The 11,305-nt window shown below is 36.1% G+C and overlaps 1 long non-coding RNA gene across 1 annotated transcript; it reads left to right on the top strand.

The window, feature by feature from the left end:
* Positions 1–698: 698 nt before the first annotated feature.
* Positions 699–10,986, top strand: LOC111048045. The gene is made up of 5 exons (XR_005571794.1): positions 699–851; positions 1,427–1,672; positions 4,600–4,712; positions 5,054–5,494; positions 10,484–10,986. It is a non-coding gene; the product is annotated as an uncharacterized LOC111048045 (long non-coding RNA).
* Positions 10,987–11,305: the final 319 nt, after the last annotated feature.

Consider the following 11,305-nt stretch of genomic DNA (forward strand, 5'->3'; position numbering starts at 1 on the left):
CAGGCTTAGCTAATATCCAATACTTCAAGTAATTATTCTCACAAAGTAATGTCCGTGCAAACTAGACAAAGCCATTTTCTAGGCGCTTGACGCTCAGACGCTTCCTGTGTGTATCATAAACGCTCTGACCACACCACACCACGACACGCTCCACTTTCAGTGTGGTTGTACTCTAAACCTAGCGCCGCAGTGCAGGATGGTTTCTCATTGCTTGGCGTTGTTGTCATTTGAGATGGGTGTCTGGCTTGGAAGTGTTTTGGCTGCATTGCAGGATGACTGTTAACGGTTGCCGGAAGATCAACTGCTGGGTTTTTTTCGTGATAGATAAATTCTGATTGCAGATTCGTTCTCAGCGACCCCAAGCTTAGCCTGAAGGCTCAGAATGTCAACAATGTTTTTAAATAGCCTAATTAAAAATCATCATGAAAAGCCATTAATATGGTAGTACACCACGTTTCTGGAAACCTTTTACTGGTGACTGGAGTTATTATTGATTATAGGTAACACAAAAATAAAAATAATCGTGAGAAAGGAAACTGCTGATGAACGCGAATAAGACCGCCACTCCATTGTTCTATTGTCTTGGCTGCTTGGCTGAGCCTGGCTGGAGGGATCAAATAACCGACTGGATTGATCTTTCGTCTGTCCGCTAGGCGGAACTACGCCGAACATTGCTGGGTGGAAGATGTTACTGCGGCCGCTTGCATTCCCACCAACGCTGTTGTTATTTGTTGTCTCAGCGCCTAGTCCGAGTCAGACAAGCATCCAGCCTGCACTGCGTAGCTAGCTTAAGACTGCTGTAACTCGGAACGCCTGACCGGTGACCGCCGTGTGTAGTCAACACCCAACAGGTCTTTACTTTTTGTGTTCATCAGATTTTATTTGTTTATTCATGATTGAATCTATTCAAACTTAGTAGTGCTAGCCTATTTCTTGTTTGTATTCTCAATTTTATTGTATTTTCCGGTATTTTCATTGTATTGTATCAACATGTTTGAGTAATTTAGTAGTGTTTGGATGATTATTTAATATTACCTTGGATGACTATTTTCAATGCTGACATCCATAAATGGATTGGAATTGAAACTTAAGCATGAATACCATGCATGTATCCTAAATGATAATTGATTGAATTCAATTTTCTAGGGGACACGTTCTACATAGGTAGTCCCCTAGAAACTTGAGAAAGTAACGAAAGATTGATTCAAAGAAAGAAATATATACTATTTTATCTTGGATAAACACGTATAAGTTGAATGTATATTGTATTCTTTACTCACAACGTTCTTCACAATGAATTATCACGTCATGGTTTAAAATGTTTTTGTTTCAAACAGTCCATTTTGTGTAGATTAGATATTGAAGTAATCAAGAAAAAGCTAAACTAAAGATAAACACTTTGATACAGGTTTTTCTCTTCTTCTAGAGGGTGGCTGCTTTTCAAGTATACTGTGCTTCCTATCTCAATGTTTGAGATATCCTATCATGTTCATCAGAGACTGCTTGATTAGTTTATATTGAACATTGAAGCTAATCCCAGTCAGAGTGAGTGATTGCTTCTACAATGTCACGAACTATAGGCTCGTTCAAAGGGTGCACATACAGTGCAAGAATCAAAGGGCTAAAGATGCTTCAATTTTCCAAAACTTGGAAATTTGGATCCAGCATACAGGTAAGAAAATTCCTTGTTCATATCGTAAATTCATTCTGTCTTTTATTTTTCACAGTAAATTTACTGGGAATATTGTTTCTTTTTCCACTTGGGTTATAAAAAACAAAATAAGAAACACTGAATTTACAAAAACGAATATCCTAATTTAATATAGCACAGAATGTTGCTGACTAAAAATCAAAAATTTTGAGTAATTTTAAATCATCAAGAGAAGCAAAACGTGAATAAGTTGAATAAATTAGAAATTATCCATTTTATACTAATAAAACAGTCAAATTTATCTTCATGACTTCTGAAGATAGTTGTTCTTCAGAGATTTTTGATTGTGAAACACTACTTGCCTCTGAGTCTGAGATATTCATTTGTCATTTATTGAGAGAGAGAGAGAGAGAGAGACAGACAGAGGCAGAGAGAGCTTCGTCTGGAGCAGTATTCACCTGCGTTTCATTTAGGACATGTGTATTCATCAATCCATTTTCAAAAGTAAATTCTTGATCTTGTTATTAATTGAAACTCTCTAGACATGTAAGTAAGCCATCTATGTAGACAAGTATGTTTGGGATAAATCATATTAAAAAACAATTGGATGTTTATGCATTCCAAGGGGAGCTTCTTTGTTATATAACGAATAATTAAACTATCATAATTATGTTTGTAAGATTGATTGCAATTTGAAGCCCATATGACTGAATGTATTCAATGAGACAACCCTTCACCAACTATGTTGCCAAATTGAATATATCCAGTCACTAGCCGTCAGGCTCGCTTATATCCGTTTAGCCAGGGGGCTCCGCCCCCTGGACCCCCGACTGGATCGTCCAAGTATGAGATCAGCAGGCTCGCTTCGCTCGCCTGCATTTTTCAATTGTAGGACGATCCAGTCGGGGGCCCAGACTAAACGTCTGGCTAAACGGATATGGCGAGCGAAGCGAGCCTGACGGCTAGTAATATAGTATTCCCAGGAATAGCTCTGAATAAAGTAGCAGTGCCCAATCAATTTTTCCGCGATAAATGCATTTCAATCTTCAACTTGGTGCCAACCTAACAAAGTCAACTCAACCTAATGCCAACCTGACAAAATTATTAATTTAGTTACCAGTTAACAACTGTTTCAAAGAGGTACTCTCTCTAGATTATAGTTCTATATTAACATAATGGTATGGACATTTTTCAAATATAATTAAGAGAATAAGAAGAATATACATGCTAAAAGACAAACTTTAAACCCTTAAAAACCACCCTTAGAGTTGAAATATTGTCAAAAGATTTCTTAGTGCGCCTATAAAGGGCCAACTGAACATACCTACCAAATTTGAACGTCTTTGGTACGGTAGATTTTTAGTTCTGCAAGTGAGTGAGTGAGTCAGTCAGTGAGTGAGTGCCATTTCGCTTTTATATAGATATGGGCTTGCAAAAATATGAAAGGATAGCAATTTCCCACAATTTGCAATTTGGCAGCATGAATATTTTGGCCTAGTTTCAACTTGTTTTATTCAGAGTATGTTTGCTTTCAATTATATCACGTTATCCGAAAAAAACGAATGATTAAGGCTCAACTCACACTACCCCGACTCCAGTCGAGGCTTTAAGTCTTTCGACCTTACGACTGTTTTGCTCATTGTCACTACTTCAGTTCTATGCTACTCCATTTCTAACCTCACATTATTGAAAAATATGAGATAAAATTCATCACTACTGCGCATGAAACGAATTTTATAATAAATATATCGTCTTATCTAATTCTTATTATTGTCTTATTTGAAATGATAAAACATCACTTTCTTAAAACATAACCTCACTTTCATTAAAAATACAGTGTACTATAATGAAACTCAAGTCGAGGCTCGACCAACATGTCGAGTCGACACTCGACTCAGTCTCACAGTTATGAGATCGCGAAGACTAGAATCGACTGGTCTGAGTGTCACCATTTGAAAACACATGCTTTGTCGGGAAGAGACTAGAGTCGCAGTCTCTTCTCGACTTGAGTCATGTGAGTTGAGCCTAAGTCATCTTCATTGATCAACGTCATCTGTACTACTATACTATGGTTTTAACTAGTAGTTCTGTGAACAGTAGACGTCACGCAGTATTCTCATCCACAAGTACCTGATTGAAACTATAGACCTTATGGAAATACAGCAATAGACTGGCTTCTCCACACATCTGTGTAATCACTTGTCAGCTGATTTATGATGAATAATTCTATAGTCTGATTTTTACTCTAATATTGGCGTATGAAGGAGGCTCCTTTTTCCTTTTATATTATCCTTGAAATGCAACATTTCCAAAAACCTTGTATATACGTCAACGCGCAATTAAAAAAGGAACATACCTGTCAAATTTCATGAAAATCTATTACCGCGTTTCGCCGTAAATGCGCAACATATAAACATTTAAACATTAAGAGAATTGCCAAACCGTCGACTCGAATCTTAGACCTCACTTCGCTCAGTCAATAATATGTGTTCAATATTATTAAAAATGTTTTCAACCACAATTAAAATAGTGGTTGACAACAATTACTTTGTTTTTGTTTTTCTTATTTATTCATATAACAACATCATCACTCACTGAACAACTCTTAATATTGTTGAAGTTGATTGCTGAAAACGTTCTGTAGTTATCGTTGAACATACTAACAACAAAATCTCTGAATCCAAACTAAAATTTTGCTACGCACCTTACATTCAGTTTTTTACTGTATTTTGAAGGTATTTTCTACTAACTTACAAAATGAATGCAAAAACGAACATAAATCGTATGTGAAAACCGTATATGATTTCCTACTGTTATTTTTCTCTCTCATGAAAATAATTTACTCAGGTATTGATATTTCCTCGAATCTTTTCCATTGTTTCCTTTTACCTACTCTCCTACTGACTCGTGATATGACATAAGATGATACGCGTTTTTTATATTTTCAGATGAGAATGATGCTGAAAAATGTCCTTATGACGTGGACTTGAGATCAATGGAGAACAATTCGGAGATTCGGCCTTCTATCTGCGGCACATGTGGCCACAACAATGCTAAAGAAGTAGGTGAAAACTCAGTAGTGAAAAACTTTATTGACTTTGCTCCAACCTGTTTATATTTTTATCTCCAAATCTTTTCAACTCAATTCAAGTCGTATTGACTTTGCTCCAACCTGTTTATATTTTTATCTCTAAAACTTTCTAACTCAATTCAAGTCCTACTGTGATAAGCTTTGTAATTCTATAATTCATTCATGGTCTCATATCAGATTCAATATTAATTGGATGGGCAACAAATCGGATGAAGAAAGGCCTGCTTACAATGTTATATTTTCACTAGACATCCAAAATTCACGAATTTCAAATAATTACATAATGAATAACTTGTCTTATTTTTTCCCAGCACTTCTGATTTGGAGCATTCTTGGATATGAGTTGCTTGACAGCCAACAAATGAGCAGAGTCGACTCCAGCCAGCAACAACCATGAGATGTTGCCATTGGCCATGCAACAACCCAAACAACGCATGACCAACTTCACCCGGCGTGAAGTGGAAGCTCTGCTGGCAGCTGTTGACAATAGATGTGAAATCGTTCTGTCAACCTCTGGCGGTCAGGAGTGGGCCAAGACCTGGCAAGAGATCGCCCAAGAAGTCACTGCCATCAAGAGCATTCGCAGAACAGAGCATGAAGTTAGAAGGAAGTGGACCTACTTGAAATGGAAGGCAAACGATACCAGAAAGCCCCTCGGTTGAAACCCCACATCCAAGTCTGTTCTGGGAATACCCAATGGTGGTGGTCCAGATGCCTCCACTACCATTAAAGCTGAGCCACTTCTGCACTGGGTATGTATACTCAAAAAAAAATCAATATGATACCACTAGATCACAGAATACCACTGATCAATAGAATAGTATTGAAGTGGTGTTCTAATCAATAGAATACCACTGATTCCAGAACCAATCTGGAACCACTGCGGTTTGACTATTTATTACTTACAAAGAGTTAAATATTCTTTCAAATTGCAGCTCTAAAATCATTAATAACTTGGATTATGAATAATACTTTCAATTCAAAATTTCTCATCCACTCATTATTTCAAGTTACAAAGCTCAATAGTAAAACAAACCAATTGTTGGCAACACTCTGGCAGTTGGCCATAGAGGATTTCACGGCAAAATAGGAGATCAATATACTCCTGCTGAACAAAAGTGGTCATTATGCGCGGTTTTACAAAGTGTAGTTTTACAAATTAGTTATAAGTAAGCCTCAACTAGTAGCACAGTATACATACAGTATGGAAACTTTGTTAGTATCCTGGCACAAAAATCCGCCATCTTGTTAGGAAGTTCCGCATTGTAATAGTGTAGATGGGAGGTTCGGATCACTTTACTGATCCGGATCAATTGATCTCGTTCACTGCCGCGAGCCAATCAGAAGACAAGAATTGAAACTTCCTAAGGTCACGTGTCGTGTAAAATGTGCCATGTAAAATGCATTGGTTGGATAGGAGTTTGATTGACAGTTTCCATTCTGTATCTATTCTGTGCTAGTAGTTTTCAAGTCTTAGATTATGATGCAAATCAATTTTTCTCCCACTAATATTGAATTTCCAATCATTTACAATTTTCTTCCCATACAACAAAATTATCATTAGAGAGCTGTTCAAGGTTTTTTGAAGTAAATCCACAAGCTAATCAATTGATAAACTGACGTATTGTATCTTTTTGTGTTAGGACTTTCTGCCTATGACTAATTTCTTCATAATCAAAACTCTGAGTAATATAATTTGTGCCAGTTCAACATAAAATTTGAAAACAATTACATTATCGAAATTCATATCTTATCTATATTTTTCAACACAGTAATGATTTTTCAATATTCAAAGTATGCTGATAACAGTAGTTGTGCTCAGGGCTATACCTGACCGTTCGGTTATGAACTAAGCAGGGACCCTGTAGCCCACTTGTTTGAGCCTATCTTATCAAAGGAGTGTTTCTTGATGGTTGTCTTCCACCTACATCCATACAGGTCACATAGGTTGGAATAGAGTTCATCAACCAGAAAATACTTGTTGGAGCTGCATATTTTCCACCATGTTACAATTTAAAGAAAAATTATCACACAAATATTCTTCTTCAGCTTGGATATAGATTCATAGTGGGTGTAGATTTTAATGCCAAGCTTAAGGATTGGGGTTCAAGACTCACAACGACTAAAGGAAAAGAACCCAGAGAGGCTATCCAGGAGCTGGGCTGCTAATTCCATTCATCAGGAACACCTACTTATTGACCAACAGATTTGAATAAAACTCCAGATCCTCTAGCTCTCTTCATAACAAAGAGAATATCCAGTAAGTTTATTGGCATTGAAGAGAGCTTTGACCTGGATTCTGATAGTTCAGCTGTAATTCTTACACTTAGTGAACGAATAATAAAGAAAGAAGACAGGCCAATGTTAGTCAAAAGAACTACTGACTGGGAAGCTTTTAAAGTGGATTTGGAGAATGCAATCAACTTGAATATTCCACTTAGAACAGCTGAGCTGTTGGATGAAGCAGCAGAACATTTCATGTGGCAAATCCAGATATCATCCTGGAAAACACCAGGAAAACAAAAGGATGCAATTACCCCCTGGAGATTCGACAACTTGTTTTAAAAAACGAAGGGCAAGAAGAAGATGGCAACAAACTTGTTATCCTGTTGACAAAAATATATTGAATAAAAAAACACAACAATTGAGAAGAGAGATAAGGAAACTAACTGAGGAATCCATTAATAACTACCTTCAATATTTGACAGCTGATTCCAGTACAGATTATTCATTATGGAAAGCAACAAAAAAAATTAAGCAACCAATATTACAATCCCCTCCAATTAGAAAACCAGATGGTACTTGGGCAAGAAACAACAGACAAAAGGCAGATATATTTGCTAATCATCTGGAAGAAATCTTTCAGCCAAACAATATTCAATCTGAAATTGATACTGAAGAAGATATAATAGATGATTTAGATACAGGGATTGATCCAGTTACTATAAATGAGGTTCAAGAAGAAATAAAATATAATCTGAATACCAAAAAAGCACCTGGATTTGATCTGATTACAGGTGAAATCTTGAAAAAACTTCCAAGGAAAGGTATTGTCATGCTAACATACTTATTTAATGCATCATTCCACCATTCCGATTACGACATTTTCCTACAATTTGGAAGGTTGCAGAAGTCATTATGTTGCAAAAGCCTGGGAAATGTCCTCAAGAAGCAAAATCGTACCGCCCAATATCTCTTCTACCTGTAATTTCAAAGATTTTTGAGAAATTGCTAATGAAGAGATTGACTCCCATCATAAGTAGTAGAAATCTGATACCAGCCCATCAATTTGGTTTTATACAGAAGCACTCAACCCTGGACCAAGTACATAGAATCACCAATGTAATAGAGAATTCATTAGAGAAAAAAATCTATATACTCAGCAATCTTCCTTGATGTGGCACAGGCATTTGACAAAGTGTGGCATGTAGGACTGAACAATAAACTTCATAAAATTCTTCCCACTCAACTTGTGAAACTTTTAAAATCATACATCAACAAACAGATTGTTCAGAGTAAAACAAGGTGACGACGTCTCTGAATTGAAGGAAATAAGGGCTGGAGATCCACAAGGTAGTGTTCTTGGACCAGTTCTTCATGTGCTGTACACAAGCGATCTTCCTGAATTGGATGCAGTGACAATTGCTACTTTTGTTGATGATACTGCAATACTTGCAGAAGGGGAAACAGTACAAGAAGCAGCCACAAAACTACAGAATGCTACCAACAGATTCAGTGACTGGACCAAAAAATAGAAAATTCATTTGAATGAGATGAAGTCCAATCATATAAACATCACCAACAAAAATATCCTTGATCCGATTTGAATAAATCTGAATGGGAATGTAGTACCACACAGATCACAGCAAAATACCTTGGAATGACTCTTGAAGCCAAGTTGAAATGGAAAGAGCATATCAAGATGAAAAGGAGCGAGCTAGGACTCAAATACAGTAAAATCTACTGGCTGCTCGGCCGACAATCACAACTCTCATTGGACAACAAGATATTGATCTACAAACAAATTCTAAAACCTGTCTGGACGTATGGAATTCAGCTTTGGGGCTGCTCTAGAACTTCAAACATCAATCAGATTCAAACATTTCAAAACAAAGTACTGCGGAACATGGTGAATGCGCCCTGGTATATAAGGAACAGCGATTTTCACCGAGATCTGCACATTCCCTATGTGACCAGTGAGATAAGACGATTGGCAGCCCATCATGACTCACGTCTTCATCAACACGACAACACCGAAGTCATTCAACTGCTACACAACACTGAACTCACAAGGAGGTTGAAGAGAACAAAGCCCTTCTAGTTGGTGTAGTGCTAGTGAAGCGAAAAAAGTATATTGAATAAATTTGTAGTGAAAGAATTTAAAGTAGTGAAATTATAGATTAGAACTGTAGGCTTCAATGGAAGACTTAGGGCCGTTTGCACAGTTTAAGTTTAAGCTAAAGCTTAAACCAAATCTGGATTTTTTTTTTGTTTAAACTAAAGTTCCGTTTGCACAGTATCAGTTTAATCTCTGTATTGAGTTTAAACTCTGGGAAAGTTTAAACCTCCAAAGCAGGAGGTTTAAACCAAATAATTTGGATTAACTTGACATCTGTAAAGATTTGATGGGGAAACAGCTTATAGTAAATTATTTTTCGACGGTTGTTTTTAATGCTTCTGTAGACGATAATTATTATTAATTTAGGTTATAGTGAATCATTATTTGAATGTAAAAATAATTGTAATGGAGGAATTGATAGAAGTTTTTAATGCGATTGATAAAGATGACTGCGAAGAAATTTTGAAACAGAAAAAATGGTCAAAAAACAAATAATTTAAATTTCTGGGATAGAGAATTTTTTTTTGAGTACAGAAACTGCCAATTTAGTATTTTGATTGAATAAACCACTTGATAGAAAATAAGACAATTTTTAACAGTGGTCTTCGATTGGAAAACATGTTTTTAATAACACATAAATGAGATATATTGCTTTCGAGAGATTTCTAATAAACGAGGAAGACCATAGTAGATTCAAGCGTAACAAAATGACTTTTTTATCTTACATTCTAAAATATATTTTCTGGTGCCAACTAAACGTAAGTTTTTAAATAATTTCTTGATCGCTTTTCACTTTTAGAACCGTACAGCTTACAACTCTGTGGATTTTGTACAAGAACAAGAAAATACTAAAATAGTAGCTACTTAACCTCAAATTACTGATGGTTTGTAAACAAATAACAAATTTCCTGTAAAAATCAGCCTACGATGACATTCTATTACCAACTTAACGCTAAACTAGTTCAACTTAAACTGGATTAGTAAATGCACTGAGAAAACCGATTCAAGTTTAAACTTTCGGATTAACTTAAACTCGATTAACTTAATCGAGTTTAGCAATCTATACTGTGCAAACGGCCCTTAAGCAATACAAAATTAATTTTAGTATAAGAAATAAGAGAACAAAATTAATGGTTAGTCCTAGTGACTAGTTCTAATGGAAATAATATAAAGAAAATATTAAAAAGTTCTCAGTAGAATAATGGAGTAAAATATCTGTTTAATTTTAAAACAAACTCTGGCCAGGTTGCACAAAAGCCTGTTTAATTTTAATCATGATGAAATGCCACGAGAACCAATCAGAGTAGCCTTTTTCTGAAAATCGCGGTAAAAATTCAACAGGCTTTAGTGCAACCGAACCTATATATTGTAAATTATAACACTTCACTATTTCTATTTGCAGACCCTGAAGAAGAAAGCGATATTGAGATGCCTACTGGAAATGAGCCGGTTCCCACAGAAGATTGTTCAAAGGTAGGAGGTGATTTCCACAAATAAGAACTGCTTCTGAAGCCCAGCAGCTCACAGCAAGGTTTACAACTCAGCGGTTGCAAATGATACAGCATAAATGGAAAGAAGAAGGTGATGTTAATCCAGATATTCTTGTCCATACTGGCGATTCAGGACCAAAAACAGGTATAATAGGATTAGACAATCAAAGCAAGGCACATGAATTCTTTCATTTTTTCATCAACAAAGACCTTGTGTCTCGTTAAAAGGAACAAAAAACTTGTATGCAAAGCAGTAATTCAGAAAAAGAGGCAACTCAATTTAATGAATCCTAATAGTCAGTTAGCCACTTGGGAACCTGTTACCAATGCTGAAATGTACAAATTTATTGGAATAGTGTTGCAAATGAGTATTAGTGAGAGGCCTTCAATGTTGGATCACCGTTGTACAAATGCTGTTCTTTCTTGTAATTATTGTCCGAACGTCATGAATGTAAAACGATTTCTAACAATACTTGCCTACTTCCATATAAATGATAATTCAAGTATGATACAGAAAAATCAACCGGGGCATGTTCCATTGTTTAAGGCCCGACCTCTTATTAGTGCCTTACAATTCAAAAAATTTTATCAACCACATGAGAACATTACAATTGATGAAGGTATGTGCGCATTCCGTGGCAGGTTATATTTTAAACAAAACCTGCCACAGGAACCCACTAGGTATGGTATGAAACTTTATACGCTGTGTGAGTCAGATGTATTTCAATATATTT

Source organism: Nilaparvata lugens, chromosome 1 (assembly GCF_014356525.2).
Source record: "Nilaparvata lugens isolate BPH chromosome 1, ASM1435652v1, whole genome shotgun sequence".
NCBI classification, from domain to species: Eukaryota; Metazoa; Arthropoda; class Insecta; order Hemiptera; family Delphacidae; genus Nilaparvata; species Nilaparvata lugens.